The following is a 23,961-nucleotide window of genomic DNA, read 5'->3' as shown; positions in this document are numbered from 1 at the left end:
ATGTCTTGCCCTCCGTGTTTTGGCTGGAAGCAGGAAGCAGAGCAGTGGGTGAAACCTCGCACACACAGGGGAAAAAAGTTCAAACATTTTCCATGGAGAGGAGAGGGCTGGGGTTTGCACAAAGGGCAAGAGCATGTTTAATTTAAAGGGTGGCGAAGGCCAAGCCGGCAGTGACCACCTGGCTGGGCGCAATCCAAACAGAGCAGGCACATTGAGCTCGGCTCCTCTGAAAAACACAGAGCAAGCACAAAGTGGGCAAGGGCAGCACAGGATGGGGAAAGGGATATGGGGAGAAAATTCCAAAGGAAAGAGTTAGTGTGAGCACAAGCCAGCTGCATTGCTTAAAGATAGGAGACTGATCCACTGAGCACTCAGCTTTTTATGTTTTCTTGCAAGGGCCAAGCATTCTTTCTGGGCAAAGCATTCCCAGTTTGCAGAGCCACTCCTAAGGCTGCAGATCTCAGCAAGAAGATGGGAAATCTGTGGGGTTCTCACTCTCTTTCTCTTTGATATGTGACATTTGTCTCTGCTGCAACCTTTCATTCTCTTCATTTTGATAGACTCCTGTGAAAGAAAACTTTAAGAAATACATCTGGAACTGAGTTACAGCTTGTTTTGATACCTCAAATCCCCTTGACGCTCAGCAGGCCTACAGAAACTCCTATAAGAGATATATCCAGACTAAAAATACTGCCCGGTGGCCCAGAGATACTGTCCAGACTCTGTGCTCTGCTATTTACAATGCTTAAAGAGTACAAAAACTAGCATCCAAGCACGTCCCCAGCTAAAGAGAAAACCTTAACCTGGGGATGCTGACTCTGAAGGCACTGCCTTCCTTTTCCCCACTGCCCCTCTCTGCTGCCTCGTACAGAGACAGGTCCATGTGAGAACTTCAGGAAATCCAAGGGTTTGGGAAGGCCAGGAGCTGCAGTAATCCATGCATGTGCCTGATTTCATAAAATCCTCTTCACCTAATAATAAGATAACCTTTACTTATAGCAACAGGGTACCCTTTACTATAAGTACCCTTTACTTATAGTAAAAAAACATAAATCTCAAAGGTTTTTGACTAATTCTATAGCTGAACAGGCTGCAATTTGACACTCTGTGTGTTTAGCTAAAGCATACTTAAATCCCTAAACTGTACCTCAGGAAGGTTAAGGCAGACTTTAAAATAAAGAAAAAATTATGGGCTGTATGCTGACAACAGCAGGAACACAGATATCAAGAGAAGAGCTCTTAGAAAGCAGCAGCCATGGTGCTACAGCAAGGATGCTGCTCCCCAGCCCATAAGCCAGTGACCACTGAGCAGCATTTGGCAGTATCTGACAAGGCCAAAGCCTAAATCAGGACATGCAAGGGGTTGCAATTGCGGTGAAACAGGTAGAAGCAGCTATGTACACAGCACACTGATGCAGATGAAAGACCCCAGAGCACTTAATTCCTTTATGCATGTGATATTGTATGAGCTGCCATCCCTATGCAAGTCTTTGGACACAACCTCTTGCTGCTGTGTATGCATACATACCAAAAGCAGAAGAGGTTTGCTGAGGAGCTGACAAATTTAGGGAACTTGAACTGACCTAGTTAGCTACAGTAGTCCCCCTCCTATCTTTTTTTTTCTCTTTGTAAGGACACATCACCTTAGGGAAAGTTCTCTGACTAATGGCTTCTCTCAGCTTGGAAGATACAGAGATTATATTTCCAGCCAAAAACCTGAGTTACTAGGGAGGCTGGAGCTGGAACTTGTTTCAGCCTGTAAATCATAGGACTGTGTGCCATGGGCCAAGCACTGTTTTGATTTGGTGCAGTGCAAAGAGATTCCTATCACAGTGCTCCACACAAACATCCAAAAAAAGATCACGTTTCCAACCCCCACAAAAAAGAGCAGATGTAATTTTCCGTGATTCACTTAGGGGTTAAAAAAGTCAATAGCAGTGTTACAAAATGTTCAGTTCAGTTCAAAAATAACTCCCAGCTATACATTAAGCAACCCTCCAAATGCATGATAACTTCTGGGAATGTCAACCAACCAAGGAGCACACAGACGGCTTGGTAAATTGCCTCTGTGTCAAAAATAACGAGTGTGTTTGTTGAGCAAGGTCATTACAGTAGTTCAAAACTTGTGGTTGGCAGCAGCCTGCTGGATGTTGCTGAGTCTGCAATTTCAGGGCAGTACAAACATCCCCAGACTGGCCAAGTAGCGCAGAGTGAGTTGTCATAACTGAGCACGGCGGGGAAGCGTTCAGGGCTCTGATTTATTAGAAGGTTCGTCAACAGTTGTGTTAGGATTTCCCCATGAAGCCTTCTGAAGTGCAAATGTGAACAAAATTGCACTGCATTGCAAAACCAATGCATTTTATCCAAAGTTCTTCATGTGATTTTGATTTAAAAAAGCACAAGTCTGAACACATTATTTGGTATGTTTGTTTGTTTTTTCTCCAGCTGGAGTTACACTCAGATCCAAGTACATCAAAAGATAAAGTAGCTTTGCTAAATATTCTTGAGGGGAAAAAAATAGTAATTCCAAGTATTGAAAGAAATGGGTAATTAACATGAGATGAGGCATATCTGGCACCACTAAAGTACTTTCCTAGCCCTCTATTATATCTGTATATCTCACACTCATTGCTGAACTTTATTCTTACAACAGTCTTATAAAGAAGGACCTAATTTTTCTAGTAAAGTACATGCTTTATATGGATAGGAATAGATAAAATATTCACTAAAAGTTAATAAGTTTATCAAATAACAGCTTTAAGGGATGGTAAAGGAAATCAGCACTTTCTCAGGTATAATGTATGTGCAAAAAAGAAACTACAACTGCTTACTGTGAACTACCCACCCATCTGTAGCCAAATAGCAGTAGAAATGTCAAAACTCTTAAACCTAACCAGGAATCTTCACATCTTCCACCCTTTGCTTCACAGATGTTTCCCCACACTTTGCTTCCTTGGTCTTTTGGAAAAGTCCAGAAGACATTATTTCTTAAAAGTTGTGGAATTAGTTAAAGATTTCACCTATAATCTAGCTACAACTATTTGTAAAATGGTGTGAAATCATACAGTTTCGGTGACAACCATTTCTTTTGTAACCCTTTAAGATTCTGTAGAATCCTGTAGACTCCCATTTACTATTTCAATTTCTCCAGAAAGCATCTCCCAAATACCATCTGTCCACAAAATGTACTTTCATTTCTTCCTGTCACCACACTTCCTGACACCAAAACACCACTATCTCTCATAATCAGGAATCATGTGGCTTACACATATCTTTTCAACCTTCACTTCTCTGGCTGCATGGTCCAGATTCCTTGACCATCTTGTCTTATTTTATGAGGTTCTGAGATGGTCAAGTACCCTGATAAATATTTTGGGCATATCTGAGTGCAGTAAGTGCTCCCTCAGGGCATTTAGCCCTTTTTAACTGATGTTAACCTAAGAGTTGAAACACTCTTAAATGTGAGTTTTGAGGAAGGACTGAAGGCAGAAAAGAAGTGGGAAAGGGTCTTTACATGCTGGTGATAGAGCTGATAGGGATGTCAGCTGTGATCACGGGATTACATGCAACAGTATCCCTTTGTCTTTTCTGTTTGGATCATTTAGTTTACCAAGTAAAACTGCCAGACAAGATTTGCTGGTTTTTCCTGCCATTATATAGAGGATGGATCTCTGAACCACAAATAGTACCACCCAAGGACGACGCAGAGGGAACATGACATACAAGAAGAAAAACAAAACAGAATGCTTTGAGGATTTTAATTTGAGGCTGAGGCAAGTTTCAGGAGTCTGAATTACTGCTTGGTTAAGAATGGAGAGGGAAATAGAGGGCAATGAGAGACAAAAATGTTGTTCAAACCTTGCTATTAGGGTAGGATATTTGATTTTTTTTTCTCCCTCTTCTTAAAAGCTAAACATGAAAGTTCTTCAAACAGTCAGCCATCTGGCTCTTACTGGTTTTTAATGCAACTCCTGAAATCTGATCTGGATCCATATAGGCAATAGCATCCTTTGAAGTTAGCAAGCACATAAACACAAAAGCTTTATCAGTACAGCCATTCATTCAGCAGTAAGTGATTGCAGGGTAAATTCATCCAGCCACAGCCTGTCCCAGCACAAAAACCATCCCCAACAAAGCATCTAATTTTGAGGACAGGATCTTGCTCCCTAAGCACACACAGTCTCTGGTTACTCACGTGATGTGTCGTGTAATAAATAGGAACAAGAGTGGAACTGACCCTGCGACCGCGAGGACAAGCTGCTGGGCTCCTACAGAGACATCTGTGGCCTGAAGCATTCACTGATTGTATAGCAGCAAGAGCACACTAAAGCTTTGAAAAGATCCAGAAACAAAGTTCTTCTTGTGTTGTACGGCAGCGATATTGTGCCAGTGAGACTGGCAGAGCCTGCTTCGTGGGATGGCTCAGGTCAAACTGATCTGTGGGCTGTAATTTTAGCCCTCTGTCCAGCACAACATAACAGCAGCTTCTAGCTGCCTCTTCTCAGAGACCTCTTGCCCTCAATTTCCTCCCTACAACTGAAAATAAGAGCAGTTTCTATCAACATTAATATAGTACAGAATGTCCATATATTCTATAATATTGAATGTCAAAAAATGTCCAGTTAATCCACAGAGTGTCTTATACCATCAGAAAAACCTAGGTGCCTTATACCATCAGGTAAATCTGGAGGTTTCCCCTAAGTCATCAGCACCTTGTCAGGTGGTAGGATATCCCTTAGCTCTGCTTGTCCCGTCTTCGAGCTCCCTTGCAGCCTGTCAGGATTGCCACCTGCCAGAGGCATCCTCAAATGAAGCAATTAGCAATTAGCTCGACGTCCTTATTTTCCGTCCCCAGCTCCATGTTTCCAGCTTTGGAGATGTCATCATCACCTCCATCTTCGGAGATGTAGCCTATTTCTCTGTATAAAGAATAGAATCATAACTTCATAACACAGCTCCACTGGTTAGATGCCTGCTGTCTGAGAAAAGTATTTCCTATCATGCACAGACATGGTACAATTTACATGAAATTGTGTCAGCTCCAGGGGCATATCATGTTGGGTTTTGATAGAACTTTATTTGTCTTTCCGTATAATTGCAATTCCCTAGCAATTTCTAATATGGCAAGGCATTCTTATCTTTAGGTTTCTGCTGAAAAATTGTCAGCAGGTGATAGCTCATGATTCATTAGTACTGCTCAGCAGCTTGGTTATTCCCACCACAAATCACAGTCTGATTCAGCAATCTTCTTCTAGAAGACACTTTATTATTTTGATAGCACCTTCCAGTGGTTTGGTGGGAAATAATAAGAACTAGTGTTTAAGCATCTAAAGCTGTTTCCTTCCAAATTATCTAAACACAATCTTGCTAAACTCCACTCCATTGTCAGACATGAAATTTTCATGATAATCCTTGCTAGCTACTAAAACAGGGTATGCAATGCAATACCTTCTCAAAGTAGTGTGTCGGGAAAGCGAAAAACAGTCTATGATGACTGCAGCATTTATTTTATTTCTAGGTAAACAAAAAATCTATAATTATTTTGTTTCAGAAGATGTATAGTTCCTATGCCAACAAAAAAGACCTCTTTGTTTTATTTGAACTATATTTGTAACATATAGTATCTAAATAGCTTCCACTCTCTCACTGTGATTTTGAAACCAACATAGAATATCGGCAGCTCTGCATACGCTTTTTTCCCGTAATTGAGCAGTTTTCACATCATACATTATTTTTCTGTTGCACATTGCCAATTACAAGAATTTTTTAAAAAGAAATTTTTATTTAGAATTAACATGTAATTGATCAAAAGTGTTGGGGATACACTGACCCAGACACTTTTCCCCTAAGATTATTTTTTCTCAATAGCAGTTCACATAATGATTCTTCTGAGATTTGAATGAGAATTTATAAACTTGACATGGTCAAGATCCAACTCTGGAGTCTCACCACAGAACTTAAATATTTTTGTCTAGTGACACCAAATTAGTATTCAGCTCATAGTTAAAAAAAAAAAAAAAAAAAAAAAAAAAAAAAAAAAAAAAAAAAAAAAAAGCCCAGCCCTGTATCCTTGGAAGAGGCTTACTGGACTCTTTCTGCAAACGCAATAGGTACTTGTAGATATTTTTAGCTAAAGTAGATCTCTTAGCAAAACAAACAAACAAAAAGTGACTTTTTTACAACTGTGGGTTTAGGTCCAGGAAAAAGTATAGGTTTTTGTAACAGAAAAAACATGCACAATGTACATATTGTTGGTGTCCTTTTATGTGATAATTATTTCAGAGCGATGCACTCATATCCCGTTTGGAGTTGTCCAGACAAAAATTCATTTTTCTATTTCTTATTGTCCACATTCTGTAAAGTCTTGAAGTCCTTCGGTTTCTCAAACCTTATCTGTGTTAAATAGATACCTATGCACAATAGTGCTTTCAGCTGCCTGATTGGAATATCTAGATTAGGTCTACATGCACCCATATTCTGGTCCAAAGTATCGTTGTGCTCCTTCCTGGTTTATTGGAGCAAGTATGAGGTACTGACTTGAGCTGCACAGTGACCTACTTGTGCTCTGTGGTATGTTAATGTTCCTTCTAGGTGCCATATTTCTACTACAGAGAATTTACATTTCTGTTTGTCTAGGTTCAGTCCAGCCAATCCAGGTCTTTCCAGAGTTGCTCAGAGCCTCCAGTCATGTTCTTTTACTATTTTTCCATAGATCAAAATCTCACTTTAGACCATCAAAGTATTTTTGTACTTTCTCCTGCAACAGCTCAGGTGCCAAAACTAACCCAAATTGGAGCTTGTGGAGCCTGTGCCCTTGTAGTGGTGTGCTGAATGTGAACCCTGTGCTCTGGGACCCTAGTGGCACCTGCCAGCACTCTCCTGTTCCACCACACATATGGAAACACTTCGCACTGGACATTAAAAAACAAAAATCTTCCCTTTTAGACAGAAGGAAAATATTTCCTTTCATTTGCTTACATATTTGCTACTTATAAAAAAGTCATCAATTTCCTTTTCCATCTTTCTCTTCACTGAAGATATACATAGCAATTTTAGATATGGAATATCCATCATGCAGATAAATGTTTGTACTTCATTTTTATAAGAAAAAAAATGTAACTGTATAAAGAACTGTCACTAAGGCTTTAAGCTTAAGGAGCCTGTTGACTGAGTTCTTGCCCTTAAGTTACTTATTGTAAGCTTATGGTATTGTTACTTATTGTATTAAGTTACTGGAATCTTTCTACACTATTTTCAATTCTACTTCCACACAAAAAACAGCCCTCACATGTATTCTTCAAGAGATATGGTCCTTGCCATTGATTGTTGCTAAGTAAGAAGTCTGATCTCTTTGGAAGGATAAAGGTTAAATATTATAGTCAAGGACTGTTTCAGTGAGAGAAAGATGTGAAGCCTAGACTGAGGGACCGATAAACATTTCTGAGCTCTTAGCTTACAATTTAAGCAAAGTCCAAACCTACATCAGGTGCTCCATTCTCTCCTACATTACCAGCAGTCTGCTTTCACAGAGGGCACCCAACACACACACATTGAATAGGAGCTGAGGTTCCCATTGCAGAAGCAGACAGCAAGACCAGCATTATATGGAAATGAAATCAGCATATATATGCAGTGTTGCCTTAAGGGAGACAGGCACTCTTGAATAAGGGCTGTAAGAGCACTAACATTTTCTGTGTTTTAAGAACAATTTGCCTCCTTTCTCCTCGTATCTCAGGCAGTACTGTAAGTCTTGTCCTGGTGACTCAGCACAAGTCACTTGTGCTCACGAAGTGTGACAACACCATTAATGGAGAGGTTTTAAAGCAAACTTAGCAGGAAAAGAGATGGATTCTGATCACAAGATCCAGAGATCAGTGCTGACTGAAAGATGCAATCTGTGCTGAAGGCTTAAAGCTGATGACTCTCTTGTCAGCCTCTCCTCTCTTGTTTCATGGTAGACAAAACCTACTGATGGTGGTGGGCAGCCCAGAAGTATTCCTGCTCGCAGACAAATGCCAAAGAAGATACACCAAGCCTCTGCCACCATGTCATCATCCTGAAGAGCCTAGGGATGGTGGGACCATTTGCATCCTGAATGCACTCTGACCATACAAACCTCCTTCCCCCAGAGAACAGATGTCTTCTCAAAGAGACATGGCCCTACACCCACAAACACCCACAGCAGTGATCAAGAATTGTGTAGATGAGGCACTTAGGGATATGGTTTAATTGGCATGGTGTTGAAGGTCTTACGGTTGGCCTCAGTGATCTTGAAGGTCTTTTCCAATCATAATGATTGTATGATTCTATAAAGTAGAGAAGAGGATCTGTGCCTACAGGTCTGATCCACTCTCAAAATGTAGGTTGGGACAGGAGGGAGGCAGAGCCATCATGAACTCTTCGGTTCAGCCTGTCAAAGCTGGCATGGCCTTTATGTGGAGATGCAGATAGTTTAAGTTGTTTCAGGATTTTGAGAGAAAGTTCAACAGTTACGTGAACATGGAAAATGCTCCTCAGATGTTGGCCTTCCAGGCCATGGAATATATCCTGACCCGTGTTTGTGGGGGGAATTCAACACTAGAAGTGTCTATGTGCAAGCTAGATCTTCAGGATAGTAATGGTAACAAACCAAGAAATAAATAACAATCTTAGTGCATTTTCTCACAACTACAAGAATTGTGTGCCCTTTGTAAATGGTAAAGATCAGTTCTTACAAGATAAAAAATGTGACAGTTGCCCAGGAAGCTGGCAAAGGCATCATGTAAGGGTGGAAGAGAGAAAGCACAGTTGATATTCCTTTTTCCATTCATTAAGCAGGCTTTGGATTCAGTGTTTCTCCTTGGTCATTTATAAAAGCTTTGTGTGAATAAAATCAACAGATTTCATGATAACCTCAAAAAAAAAAAAAATCACTTCCTCTTCTGTATTTGTTATAGGGAGATATGAGCTCCCTCGAGCAATTTGTGTTACCAAGAAATAGAAGTTGTTTATAGGATATGTAAAACTTTCTGAAGAAATACCATCAAGTGCAGCCACAGTCTTGGCCTCTGGTATATAACAGACTCTTCTCTTTTGTCTTAAAAGCCCTTCATATTTGTGTGAATTCCCAATGGCAGGCCATGAATAATGTTAGAAAGTGAAGCCAGGTGCAGAGTTTTCTTTGCAAAGACACTTCAGATTGGGTTTTATCATTACTCACCACTATGTTTTGCCAATTGCTGTGTTTCAGTCTCTAGGCATGTACGTGGTCAAAGCACAGTCACTCCAGTAACTCCGTTGAGAGCATTGTGAACAAAATATTTGCTGGACATGGTCGATGGTGTTGGCAGAACAAATAAAATAACCAGACAATTACCCATATTTAATTTTTTTTTTTCTTTCTGATTTGTGTGTGGTGCGCATGTGTACATGCACATTTGTATATATGGACATTTACAGGCCCTTATGAACAGTGACCACTGAATGACTTAATCTGCTTCTCTGTGATGCTGATGTCTTGAGAAATTTTTATCAAAATTGATGTCCTTCCTGTGCAGTAAAGGCAATATTTGACTCAAACAAAACAGCAACAGGGAAAGTTATGCAATCACCAGCAAACTATTCCCTAGAAAGCAGGTGAGTGGGGAGTTAGGGTCAGGACTCAGATTCGGTGGTGCCCACATATGTCCACTGTCCAGCACTTGACCATTTCTGCAGCTCCTGGTCTTTCACTGTACTATGTCTCTAGGGAGTCTTTACAACCTGCCTTGTTATTCTTGCCTTTTTCAGGATTTTAAATCTCTTCCCCTACATTCAGAAGCAGGTTTGGATCAGCAGCATTTAAAATTCAAGCTGGTCGTCTGCTGGCTTCAGATTGTCTTAAGGCTGCTTGTGCAGTAAAAAGAATGATGAGTCACATCAGGCATCTTTATCAAAGTTTGAGACAGCAACAACTCACCTGCCTGTGCCCACAAGTCTTCCGGAAGCCAGGCCCAGGTGTAAACACTGAGATATTTAGGTGGTTTATTATCAAATATAAACACCCTGACTCCTTACTCCATGTATTATTATGGATTTATAGCATTGCACTTTATTGATGAACCGTGTTCCTTCCTGAGAAAAAGGCGCTATTCAAGTAGAATTTGGTAGTCCAGCCTAGCAGAGCTTTATCTTGCCCAGTAGGCAGTCTCAATACTGCGCTTGAGAGAAGCTTGTTTGCAGAGACCTGGAAACCCAAACACAGTTGTCCTTGCTTTGTCACTGAGCCCACTAGTACAGATCACCCAGGCCACAAAGGAGTTTTTGAAGAGGACAGGGTAACAGAGCAGAAGCCAACACTCATTTTGAGCACCACTGCTAGGCCCAGGCCAAAGCAAGTGCTTCTCTAGGCCATCTCTGTACACTGAATCACTGCAGTCAGTGTCCTCTTACAATAAGTAGTCTCTTCTCTAGGAGGGGTTTACTAAGTCATGCACATGACAATGCCTAATTGCAGAGTCTTGTCAACTTTTTTTTTTTCCCATATAGTGATTGGAAGGTATCTTCCACAAACCCTTTCTCTAAGATTTGGTGGTGAGGATTAAGGAAGTGTGGAATATTAACCTGATGGAATCTCATAGCTAGTAGAGAAGAATCGGAAAAAAAAGTAGACCAGAGTGATCAAACCTTCCAAACAAAACAGTCCCAAAACAAATATGTATGCTAATATTTAAATGCAGATGCCAAAACAAACTGGTGTCAGGGCTGTTATAAGCATATCAAGGCTATAGTTGTAAGTGCATAAAGCTTTGATTGATTGTGTTTAGAGCCTGATCATTATCAGATATATGTCCTTAGATTTATAAGCGATTCACAATCATGCCATAAAATTTAGAATAAAATCTGAAGATCTGTGAAATTATATATAAATTTTAGATGGCCTGAATCGGTGCCTGTCAAAGATTCTTTGGCATGCTTTAATGTTGTCAGTATGCCATGTAATTTCATTTTTGGGGCAACACTGCTCTTTCAGTTTACATTTACAGTGTAATGTAATCTAAATATGAGGCAAAGATTTTGCCATTGATCTCAAGCAGGCAAAAAAACCTAGTAAACACATATTTCATTGAAATCTTGCACAAGGAACAGAGAGAGTCCATTACTATGATGCATATTGCCGCTGTTAATTGAGAAAGTCTATTCCTCTAGATAAACAGCACAAATGGGATGAAAGGTATACCTGGCAATGAAGAGATGGTTTTAGAGGACTCTATCTGGTTCCCAAACCCAAGTGGCTAGCAGTGCTCTGTGTTCCTGTAACAGTCTGACACCACTGGATTTTGGCCAGTCTTGGATTCCAGCACCTGGGTATTTCACAGGCATTTTGGTTCTGTGATTGTGTATTTCCCCTCGGGGCTATGGTAGCCTACAACAGCTTTCTCTTCCTGTTTATAAGGATATGTTTTCAGGCTCCTTTGTCCATTTACCAGTAGGAGCTGCTCATTTTCACTATTACTTCACTATTTGCAGAGTCACCAACTTTCTGTTCCCATGTCCTTTCAACACGGTTGTAATTTTCTCCAAATGCAGCACAGCTAGGGCCCAATGTATAGCCTTAGGTAGTTTTTGTGGTATTACAGGGTTATTCCAAGAATACACAGGGTTATAAGTTTATGTGGTGCATATTTCCTTACACTAACATACAACTGTGTTGTTAGAATAACCTAATTTCTGTACTTATTTTTTTTTTGTGCTCTCATGTTTAGATTGGAGACAGTTCAAATTTCTGCAAGTAAGTCTTCATCAATGTTCCTTTCCAATTCATCACTAAATATACAGAATATTGGAATAGTGCATTTCCATTGTGGGCCTTTGGCTGAGTTTTCTCAAGTTCTTGACTTGTCACAGAAAAACGTTTTCTGTGTGATTTCAGTCAGAACGTTGTATCCGAATTGTGGATGCCTTGTTTATCATTAGGCTTCCCTCATCATCATGAGAGATTTTTTCCTGACCAGAAGCCTGAATATTCACAGTAAGCAGATATACATTTAAGTTGGCTACTCTGAGGCATTCAGTAAGGGTCGGCATCTTTGATTCAGCATAGTGTACATACAATACCTGGCAAGTGCTCATCTTTTCCACTATGTCTGTCCTAGGTAAATTGCATTTCAAAAGTCATACCTCATCCACCTTATACAAAGTCATTTTGTGGATTTTCAGTTCTGGAATGAGACTCTCAAAACATTTTTTTTTTTCATTATCAGTCTCTTATTTAATAATTACAAAGGTCAGAGAAAACTCATAATCTGTGAAGAACCAAAATGCTCACTGAACACCTTGCAGCCAACAGGACCAACTACCTAAAATCATATTCTCTCTAATAGCTATATAAGCCTTCATTAAGCTGTTTTTCCCAATTGCTCTATCAAAAAGGAAGTAAGATAATAAATAGATATTGTCACATTGCAGTAGTTGCCATATTGCCTTTGGAGGCCTGGTCTGAAAGAAGCCTAACAGATGAATTGATGTGTGCTGTTAAGCATATAGAAACTTTAATTGTTGTCTTGCCAAGTGTTTATACTAATTAATCACTAAACTGTAATTTACCTGTTTTATGATTATCTTGAATTCAGCAGATTAGAGTTTGAATTTGTCAGACTGCCTAAACCTAATGTTTACTAACCTAAGGACTTATGTTAAGATGAAAAGATGCAGAGTATGGATCCTTACAACTTCTCTTCACAATCAAGATCTCCACTTCATCACAAGCTGCCAAAATGATGAGCCTTGTTTTTATTTCCGGCAAACTAATTAAAGATATTTATAATCTATATGGGTATATATCTTTTTGAATTGTAGATTCAGCTTGGAAGGGCCTAGGTTCATGGTTGATTTACAGTGCATTCTTAATGCCTAATTATTTCATCATGCCTTTTGCCAGAGTATGAATAATTCATGATCCTTCTTTAACAAACCTAAGAACAGGTTGATTCATGATCTTGATCCACTGCCAGAATTTTGAAAAGTATATGAATATTGGAACAGATCAGGATTAGGAAAGATGGGAAGAACAACATGCTTCACTTCATATCTAGATTATCCACAACAGCATCCACAGGTTACATAGTAAGGACCAGGCTGAGTAAGAGATGAAGAGAATTTGCAAGGTATTATTTGCAAATTATGAACACTGACCATGTAAGGGTTTCATCATCTTTCTCAAATGATCATGGGCTATATTCTTGAAACTCTTGTTGAGGCATTGACTGTGGACTCATTTTAGCAGATGTGCCAGAAGGTGGCCATAATCCTAGGAGACAGGAGGTGGAAGCTAAATTTATTGCTCACATTGCACCCTCTACTGTCTAACTCTTATAATAACTCTGTCTTCTGTCTCTTTTAACAGTGTGTATTACTATATCCTAAAACACCACAATGTGCAATAGGACTAAAAATGCCAAGGTAAAGGAAAAGACCAACCAGGTAATAGGCAAATATGCATGAGAAGAGCCATAAAGAATAAAAGCAGTTTTTTATTTTTCATAATTGCCTTTAAGGAAGTTCAGTTTTTAATCCTGAATGCATTTCAACTATCTCTGAGTTTAGGAAGATGAATACCTTCCCTGGAATACGCTGGGGAACATCCAATTTGTTGCCACACATCACACCACAGGCAGCAGCACCCTGCGATAGAACATATAGCTCTTCACTGCCACAGACTGCCCTCCTAATTATCCCTATAGATGTGCCAACTAGCCATTGTGTTGGGCTCTCTACTGTTTCACCACTGCCTATTACCAAACACAGCCAAGGTCCTAAATTCCTACACTCAGCTGATTGCTGGTTAAGACTTACCACTTCTCTAGAGATACTTGTACCTGGTAGATCCCAGAGAGGAAAATGACAACAAAATTTAGACCCTGATCTGAGGTCATGGTGAGTATCTGAAGGTATTCTACACAATAAGGGGAAAAAGGCATCTCTAGAGGAGTCTGCTTACATTCACTGAAGCATATGAGATTGACTCATCTTTTCACGACATCCATCATCTCTTTAGCGACTAAGGAGCAAAGCTCAGACTAAAAACCTACCTTTAAGATGGCTCAGCAGGGAAAGGATTAAATCTATCTGTAAGGCCCTAATACTGCAAGTTTTACAGTCTAAAGAGACATAGCATAGGTCTGACGTAAGGAGAAAAGGCACCAGAAAATGAATGGAATTAAAACCAGAATCTGCTTACCTTTATGTTACTCACAAGCATAGCTGTATAGGAAATGTTTAAAAATAAAATAAAAAAGAGCGACATTAAGTCCATGGCCATAATCCTGCCAGTTTTACACTGGTAATTCTGTATTATCCAAGAAACATACATTTCAATCTGCACCTCAAGTAAAACTAAAAATAGGAACTATTTCCTATCAGTTCCTATTTCAATTAGTTTAAGTATATTTCAATCCTATTTTGGGGATTTAAGTATAGCACTATTCTATACATACCAACAGAAAATCTGTAGATATCTATCCAAAGGGCAGAACACGGTCTTTAATTTCAATCTCCTGAACAGTGTTAAAACGGACTCAGTTCTTCCAGAGCAGCGCTGGGTAGGATATCTGAAAACTGTGTGTAGCATCTTGCATAATCCTTTTTGGGACTGTGCTCTCAGAGTCAACTTTCCACAAGAAAGGGCTTAAAGCAGGAGCTAATTCCAGCTTTTGATTATAGAAGCCACACATAGTAAATTAAAACAAAATTTTGGTCCTCTTGGAAGCAGAACAAGTGGGCAGATCCATTAAGGTTATTTTAGAAGCATACCTCAGGGGACCGGCTAGTTTTGCGTCATGCCTTCCTGTTGCTCAGGGATACTTGAGTCACAGGGACCAGCCAAAGAGACATTCGCTTCAGCTGTGCTTTGTAGGGAGATATGTGAAATACGATAAAATAACACATCTTTATTCAGTTTGGGACACCTATGTCCATTTTACTGTAAGGAGTAGTGTACTCCTGCTTCATTTTCAGAATGTTGGTAAGGTCTGCTATTCATCCAATTTTTTTTTTTAAGTACTATGGCAGTTAAGCAAGGAGACAAGGTTTAGGATGGCTGTCAGCTAAGATTTTCTAAGCAGGAGACTTGTCTCTCAGGAGACATAACAAGAGCCAGGCAACAAGAGGTTTTAAAAAGCAGTCTGCACAAAGCACCAGATAGCATGGAGCAGGAGACAACTCCGCTGTACTTGCAGTTGACAAGCAACCTTTTCCCTCTTTGATTTCTGTTATTTTAGGCCAGTAATCTGCTGCTCTCAGACCGCTGTCCTTGGCAGAGACTGAAGTATAGCCAACACATGGATATCCTTGCTTATAACATAAACACAGGGTAGCAATGAAACCTCAGAGCCTATATTAAGAGGAGCTCACTGCAAAAAATATCCTTTCCTTGGATATTATCCTCTGTGCTTCACAGCCTTTGGCATCAGCCTCGGCCTTCCTGATTGCCTGTGAGCACTGACCTGACAGTCTATTCACACTTTTAGAGGCATCTCAGGTCTTTTCTTTTGGAAAAAGGGTTAGTTTGTGACTTAGAAACAACTATATGAAGCTCTTGCTTTGATAAAATCTTCTAAAGTTGTCTACTAAAGGTTATTCTTTGCCAGTCAAAAGGTACTGTGAACCAATATTTGACAGGAATGTCCTGGATTACAAAGGGAGAGTGAATAAAACATGAGTATGCATGTAATCTGTTCACTTGGTTACTATGATGCCTAATGCAATCTGACGCTTAAAAAAACAGTCTAAAAGGAGGTATATATGGACAGAATGTGTTTTAATGAAGCAAAGTCATGCCTTCCCCAGGAAAGCATTCACATACTCTTCACGTACAGTATCTTTTATGAGTTACTTCAAGATTATGCTTAAAGTCAAATTTGCCAGCTGTCTCAATAGGAAGGCACTTGAGATAAGGCATTTCTAAGGAGAAACCTCCGTAAATCTCAGTCATGCAAAGTAACCTAGTTTGGACTTCAGCAAGCTGTCTGGCCTAGATATCTGCGTGTATTGCAATGGTGTCATCCATCCAAGCCAATGAAGACAGTATGGACGATGGATGCCCGACGACAGGATCAGTATTTAGTCTGAATCAATGAGGAAATAGATGTTTGGGACTAGGGCTCAGCAACACATTGGGCTACAGGACATTTCTTAGAGCTGCTGCCTGAAGGACAGCAGACCTGGGTACTACAGTTATATTCAGAGGGCCACATCAAAATTCACAGCTTAAACTAAATTCAGAGCTTTCATGCTGTGATAAGCCCACTGCACAAAAAGAGATACATTTCAGAGCTGGCTCTGTTTTCAATAAGTCAGTATATGTACTGTTTATTTGCTCAGACGCTATTATGTTTTGCAGGACTGCAGCACCTCAGCAGACTTTATGTGCTCAGTATTGGGCTGAGCAGCTTGTGGTAGGACCAGTTCCTACCTACAAAACTGGTAAAGAGTTGGTCCTTGTAGCGAATCAAGCTGCTTCTTTGCTTAGTGAAAACTCAGCAAGTTAAATAAGTAGTATCATCACACAGTATTATAATAAATTATTCTTCTCATTGCTTAGCAAATCAGCACAGCAGAGCCCAGAAGCACAAAACGAGTGTTGTTTCAGCGGAGCAAAGCGACAGGGCCAACAGCAGATGCATTTCTTGGCACAGAGCACAGAAAATTTTGTAAGCAGCAGGGACAAACCTGTTTCACCAAAGATTAAGTCTACACAAAGGCATCGCATTCAGCATGGGTAAAGAGGCTCATCTATTGTCCTTGGCAAGCAGCACCAACGATAGAGTACCCCAGAGACAAAATGTGAGGCTAGTTGGAAACACACTTGCCAACCCAAAAAGAAAGAGAGACAGCACAATGGTAACTAGTGAAGAAGCAGCTGGGCATGGTGGCACCAGGCTGTGTCTTTCAACCCATGTTATCAACACTTGTTCATACAGCAAAAGCACGGTGAAGAAGCATTTGTCGCTTTCCATTTGGTCACAAAGACATGAATAGGGCCCGGTGTCAAAAGAAATAGGTCAGGGGCTTTTATTTGTTCTCTTTTAATATGCACAGATGCTGGAGAGGATAGAGTTAAATGGTAAAACTAGCCATGTGCAAATTTGTGCCTCAGTAGTGGCTTAGCACTGACATTTGGAAAAGGCCAAGAAGATTCCAGGAAATTTTGGAAGTTACAGGCAATCACTGTCATAAAACATAGGACACACACTTTAACATTTTTCACACTCATACCAATCTCAAGGATAGAAAGGCATGGCTTTTGGCCAAGTTCAATGTACAGCATTTGTAATGTGGCTAGTGCTCAATCCTCTCAAATTAAGAATATTATTCTACAGAAATGTTGGGGTCTAACATCAGTTCCTCCATCCATTTTAATTTTCTTTTCAATATTTATGGCACAGTTTGATTTCTGCAGCTATACTGAGAAAAACAAGTCTGGTCTAAAGTACTTAATTGCATGAGTTATGTGTAAGTTTCAAACTAATAGCAAAATATGAACAATTTTGTTGAAAAGTTGGATGCTTCTGCTGAGTTATCTGAGACCAAGATGTTCACAATCTTTCTTTTCTCTATTTGGATTCCCGAGAAAAAGAGTTTAAGAAAGCCATTTTAATGGCAGTGGATTAAAAGTCATTATAATGACCTTTGAGTTTATATTTTTGTTGTTGTTGTTGTTTAAGAAAGGCTCCTAAGGCACATACTGTTTTAATGATCACAATGAATTGTAGCTTCTAAATATTCTTCCTCAGAATTCTGTTTTCCAGGGAGGAAATCAGGAGCTGTAAATGGTCCAAGAACAACAACAACTTACAGCAGAAGTTGGCGGCTGAGCAAGTGAGTAGTTGAATAGTCCAGAGTTTTCTTGTTTTCCACGGGACCTGTGCTGAAATAAAGCCATCTCCACGGACCATATCAGCACTGCTGGATCAGAACTCTCAAATAGCAAACACATGATGTGGAATTTGTGACCAGCTCTGATTCAGACTCTTCAGTTCAGACATGGTCCGTGTAAGAGCCGCACAAGCTTTCATCAGCCAGACCGTACCACTAGTGTGCAGCTGCCTGCTTGTTGAGCCAAAGATCTCACAGTAACCAACCAAGAGCAAACCAGGGGTTTGTGCCCTCAGCTTGCAAGGAGTTGATCCATTCACATGAGAACTTAACTAGGATTCAATGGAAGGGCCTCTTCACCACAGCAATTAACAGAGATTATAAGGACAGAAAAAAGCTGGATTCATATAAGCAGAAGAAGGAGAATTTGTTTTTTGTTAGGACTCAGCAGTTTACATACTAATCTGTCTCAAAATGGTTGATTTCAGGGCATGCTGCAAGGTTAAATTGTTCTTCTGTACTGTCAGAAATCTGAAAAAAAAAATGACTAGAGTACTGAGGTTATTTTAGCATTTAGTTTGCTTGTCTTGATCGTATTGAAGAATGCTGCTGCATGTCAGTTCTCTTTTTCTGTTTTCAGTTTTGAGAATGTATCATTTTTATCAAGACTAACTATTGCAATGCATGTATCTCCTTTCTTACCTCCTTTGATGTGGAAATGCACATTTCTGCAGCGCTCCAGTGTTAGGAGTAAATGACTACAGATCACTTTGCTGAAGTAGCTCCATCCACACTTGGGCCTTACGAAAAACAAAGTAAATCTTTCTCCAGAAACAAATCCTGGTCATTCTGAAGATATACTTTTAAATAAATTTTAGGTAATTCCTCCCTATCCCAACAAGTTTAGTCTACTTCTTCCTTTAATTCAAGGTTTTACTTGTGATATGATGGGTATTTTTCTAGTTCCTATTTACATGCTGTGGGTATTTTTATCTGGCCTAAGCGGGAATTTTAAATTGTCAATTCAGGGAAGTATTAGCAACTATTTCTGCAAAACTGAAGACTAGTTAATGTTTTCAAAATATTCACCTTCCCACTGGCATCCAATTAACCATCTCTCCCTTGTACACATAAAAAGAATACACATATATGTATATATATATATCTTTAAAATTTCTTTCTCATATCGTAGACGTATGAAGTTATTGCTAGAGAGAAACAAAATATTTTTTCTAACCTACCATTAAAATTAAAAAGAAATAAAAAAAGCTTTTAATGATGAACTTTTAAATAATAACTTTTGATAAAAGAAAAATGACAGTATTTCTTCTAAATATGATGAAACTGAGTCAATATGGTTGGAAAGAAGATACCACACGCATACATTTCTTTTTTTTTTTTAATTGGAAGTGCTTATGACATATATCTCGTGTCCTGGAACAAACTGGATAAGTTTCCTTACCCTCTGAGCTACTTAACAAAATTTCAAGTGATGTAAGAGCCAGAGGCCCTTCCACACCACTTTCTTCATTTCTCCAAATCAGGATTTCAACCTCGACCTGTCCTCCTGAAGGTCAAGCTCTGGTCATTATCTTTGACATCCCTAGTGGAGTTTGCATGGAAGATGCTAGGAAGTCATCCTGATGGGAAGTCATTAACATGCATAAGCTTATACTGCACCAAGCAGCTCACAAAGAGCTTGACTGTTTTGCCTTTCCACATGACCTACAGGTATGGTAAAACATCTACAGCTGGAAGACAAAGTCTGCAACTAGTAAGTGAGCTGCACCTCTACTCTCGACATCTTGCCTGTGGTCCTTGAGTCCGCATGGAGACACTGGCACACTGCAACCAGGCACCACCCCAGATCTACCATGCAAGCTATCAGATCAGAGTTTACTTCCCCCTCCATGTGCCAAGTTTTGAGAACTTTTAAAATTTGCCTAAATAGCAAATTGACAAAAGGACAACTTCACACAGTTGCCAGACGGGTCAAGCAAGGCTCCATCCCTTCACTCCAGCTACCAGTATCAATACATATTTGCTGTTTACAGACCAAAAGTCCAGGGTGTGCCACAGAAACCTGGCTCAAGATTTCTGGCTCAGTGCAACCTGAATGCTCGCTGGTTGAGGCTATGTCTACTGTGTAAATTGCAACAGTAAGGGGTTACGGTAAGGGAGCAAGGAGTTATACTTCCTTTGGCTTTTCTGTATCTTCATCACAGGCCTTGCAGGAGGGAGCTGCTGACAGGCGAATGAGACAGTCTATTCCCAAGAGGGTCGAAGTGCAGCTCTCATCACCGGGGAGCTCTAAGCGTCCAAAGAAAGCATCATCTACAGACTTTAAAAATACAAAAGGATCTCAAGAGATTGATGGGAGATCTTAGCTGGCATTGTCAGGAGGGATAGAAGGCCCATTGTCGCGTTCACAATATCCCGTCTTTATACCTTAGATTTAATTTCTAAGCGTAAGAGCGAGCATTAGACACGAAAGAATCACTTCTCCCACCTTTGACCATTTTTAATTAGTTTCATGGTGCCTTTTGATATAGTAACCCCATCTACTCCTTCCCATGGTGTCACAGGTTGCATCTTTACATTTCATTTCACTAACAGAAATTAATCAAACAGATTTCAGAGTAAATACTTGAGTAAAGAGAGTGGACTGTTAACTTGTAATAAAAATTTCAAATTGGATAATGCAATTAATTGAGGTACAAATCTTTAAAGTGAGCTCACCAACCCAAATCTTAATGTATCAAAAACTCTGTAAGAGTTTTTGTCTCTACAGTCTACAGTAGGTGGGAGACAACTATATTTTGGGAAAATCACAGGCTACGAATTGATCTATGAATGTCTCTTTACAAGTCACTTTTTAATTCTTTTCTTGCTAGTGCTTTCTTTTTTTTCCAAGAACAGATTTTTTTTTTCACTTTTATGCTTACTTTGCTTGAGAGGGTTAGTAAATACTTGTAATGGGAATTTTTCCTTACAATCATTATTAGAAAGTCTCTGTTCTCTCCTAAAGTGTTGCACATTTCTTTCATTTTCTAAGATTACTTCACACACACAAACACCAGAAACAATGACCGGGAAAAGGCAGAGATATCTCAGTAACATCTTGAGGCAAATGCGAGATTTTACTTAGTGTTAAAAAACATTCCAGCCAAAGGAAATTTTAAGGAAATTAAAATTTAAGAAAATAAGGAAAAGGAATATTTAAGGAAATAGTAAATAAGGCTTCATGAAATAAAAAGACTGTCAGGCATTTGCTTAATATTTTGTTTTTCTTCTTGAGGTTAACAAATACGTATAAATAGAAATTCTTGCTGTTGATCTGCCCTTTTCCCTCACTGATCCACATCTGATATGTATTAACAAGGGTATAAATATTTCAGCCAAATGCTCAAAGCATGTCATAAAAACATTTAAAGTCCTTACCCTTGTTTTCAGGACAGTACCACAGAGATGATGTGATGTTTCCAAAATCACTCTATAAATCTGTTGTAGAGGCAAGAGCAGAACCCACTGCGTTCCTGTCCTCCCCACTTCCCAGTCAGCTTTTTCACCATGAAATGGAAAGATGGGTGAAATGTAGGAAGCTTCATCAAAGATCACCTCACCCACTCTCCATGCCCAGCAGATGTCTCCTGCAGACCCCACAAATGGCAAGGAAAAGGTGAGTAAACTTTGTTAAAGCGGGTAAAAATGTCTGTGAGCATCATGGTGCTGGGGTTTGTATTTGCAAAGCCTGATCTCAAAGGCATCTCCAAAGGCAAACTATGATTGCAGGCATTTATAATTAATCTAATTATAGAAAGGATAGCACTCCAACTTGTGTATGAATGCATGGTTCATTGTTTAACAATGACAGGAAGAAAAAGAAAGAGAATATTACTGTTTAACAAGGTTTCTGAAAATGTATTGCAAAATTTGAAGTTTGCTTGAGTGTGATACAGTCTTGTTAAACTGCCACTCTTCCCTTTCGTAAGAGCAAAGTGTTTAATCATGAGTTGGACTGGCCATTCCGTAGGCAGCGAAGTGGCCTTCACCCCTTGCATCAAAGGAGGAGATGAAGAGAATCTGTGGATTTATGTCTGTGAAAGGTTCAAGGCCCATGGCACTTTGAGCCTCAGCCAGACAAGACCGAGGAAGAGGAGTGCCTGAATGAGCTGTTACCAGTCCCAGCAGAAGGGTGATTACCAGTTGGGGAAGATACTCCCCTCAGAGTGCATGCTGGGGCATAAACCATGCTGCGCCTTTGAGGAGACCATGCAGGGAGGGCTGGCATGGAATCTCAAGAGCTGKCCAAGCTCATGAGTGGGTCCAGGAACAAGGGCTTTGTCAGAGGGACACGCTGTTTGTCACAGGTAAGCAAACAGGCACTCTCTCGCRGGGCTCTTGCACAGCAGGCTCTCCAGGGACAATGCTGTTTACTTCATACCTAGGTGTGCACTAAGGACTCAGCCACCTGCTCAAACACACGGACCAGCACCAAAGCCACTGGTGGCCATGACTCCATTCCCATTTCAAGCAGCTCAGTATTACTCCCCAAGTGCTTTTTCCAGAAGATGAATTATGAGAGGCGGCATCCACCACCAAAGTCCACTTGCAAACCACAAGCATCCACGATGGGGACTGGGACCAGGAACAGAGACACCAAAATCTGAGGCTGACATGGAAAAGGAGCAGAGGAGCCAGCTGCCAAGAGCTAAAGCAACTTCCATGAGGCAGCAGCACCCAAAAGAAGCAGAGCTCTCCTGAACCATTTTTTAGCTGCAGAGACAAAAACTAGCTGTGCTGTTAATAACTCTCTCTGCTACCAGATCTCCACAGCATCCATACAGCCCTCTCCATCCCTATTTATTTATTTATTTATTTACTTATTTACTTATTTACTTATTTACTTATTTACTTATTTACTTATTTACTTATTTACTTATTTACTTATTTACTTATTTACTTATTGCACCGCAGATATGCAGAATGTGCTGAAAACTTATTTCTCTGAGACTTTTCCTTGGTGGGTTGTGACTTCTTGATGTCAACACCCAAAGTGGGCAGTGATGGGAAAAAAAAAWTTAAAAAAAAAGCCAAGATGYTGCTGTTAARCAACAGTTTCGCTATGTAATACATGTAGACCTGGAAGTTTGCATGAGAGTGAACATCATCAGAACTGATGCTTGATCAACCTGACATGGTAAATTCTTTCCAGGTGATTTTTGAATCTCCTTGTGTTAACAGGGATATGAGACAGCAAGCGCGATTTTTTTTTTAAATGCACAAGCAAGCATAAGAACTGCTATAAAAATCTTATAATGGAAAACACAGAATTATAATGCAAATTGGTTTACATATTTCCACACTGGGTTAATGGAAAAAGTTATCGGTTGACTGTTTACATTCGTCAAGATAAATTTATGTAGGTTTTATTTAGACTGTTAAATCCAGCTGGGACATATTTGCTCATTTAAGAAACACTCATTTCATTTTGCAAGACAAAGGGAAAGGCTGAGGTCTGAGCTGACCCTCCTCCAGTTCTCCACCAGGAAAACAATAAAAAAATCCCACAACCACTTTAAGTTCTCAAGTAGAAAAGATTCAGATGTTGTCATTGGGCTTAGCACTCCTATGGGATTTTTTCACAGTAACCTTGAACATATGGGTCTATATACTTTCTTTAACAGAATTTTCTTAAAAAAAAATCCTGCCAGCAACTAATTCTTTCTGGTGTCTGAGCTGTTACTTATGAGGACTGCTTGGGTGCTTGGGAAAATACATGTTTACAGGCAAAATTGAGGTCTGATTATTCGAAAATATGAGCACTAAGATAGCTTGTACCAGTTATACTACAAGGCATCTTTAAAAGAAATAGCTCATTTATTCCAACCTGGGCAAAAGGCAGACAGAATTTCCCTTGTTTTTTTATGGATTTAAAATAACCCTATTGTTTAGGGAATGACTGTGAGCTATGAAATTCCTGAACAATATTACGTCTTGTCTGTATTGCAGAAAATCTGCCACAGCAAAGCTACTGCAATATTAAAACTTCTGTATGGCATTTCTTTTTTTTTTTTTTTTTTTTGAACACTCCCTATTGTTTAGGGAATGACTGTGAGCTATGAAATT

The sequence above is a fragment of the Nothoprocta perdicaria genome, unplaced genomic scaffold, assembly GCF_003342845.1.
Source record: "Nothoprocta perdicaria isolate Ctin4 unplaced genomic scaffold, notPer1 scaffold_160, whole genome shotgun sequence".
NCBI lineage: Eukaryota > Metazoa > Chordata > Aves > Tinamiformes > Tinamidae > Nothoprocta > Nothoprocta perdicaria.
The sequence above is the reverse complement of the archived record's forward strand: the minus strand, read 5'-3'. Positions refer to the sequence as shown.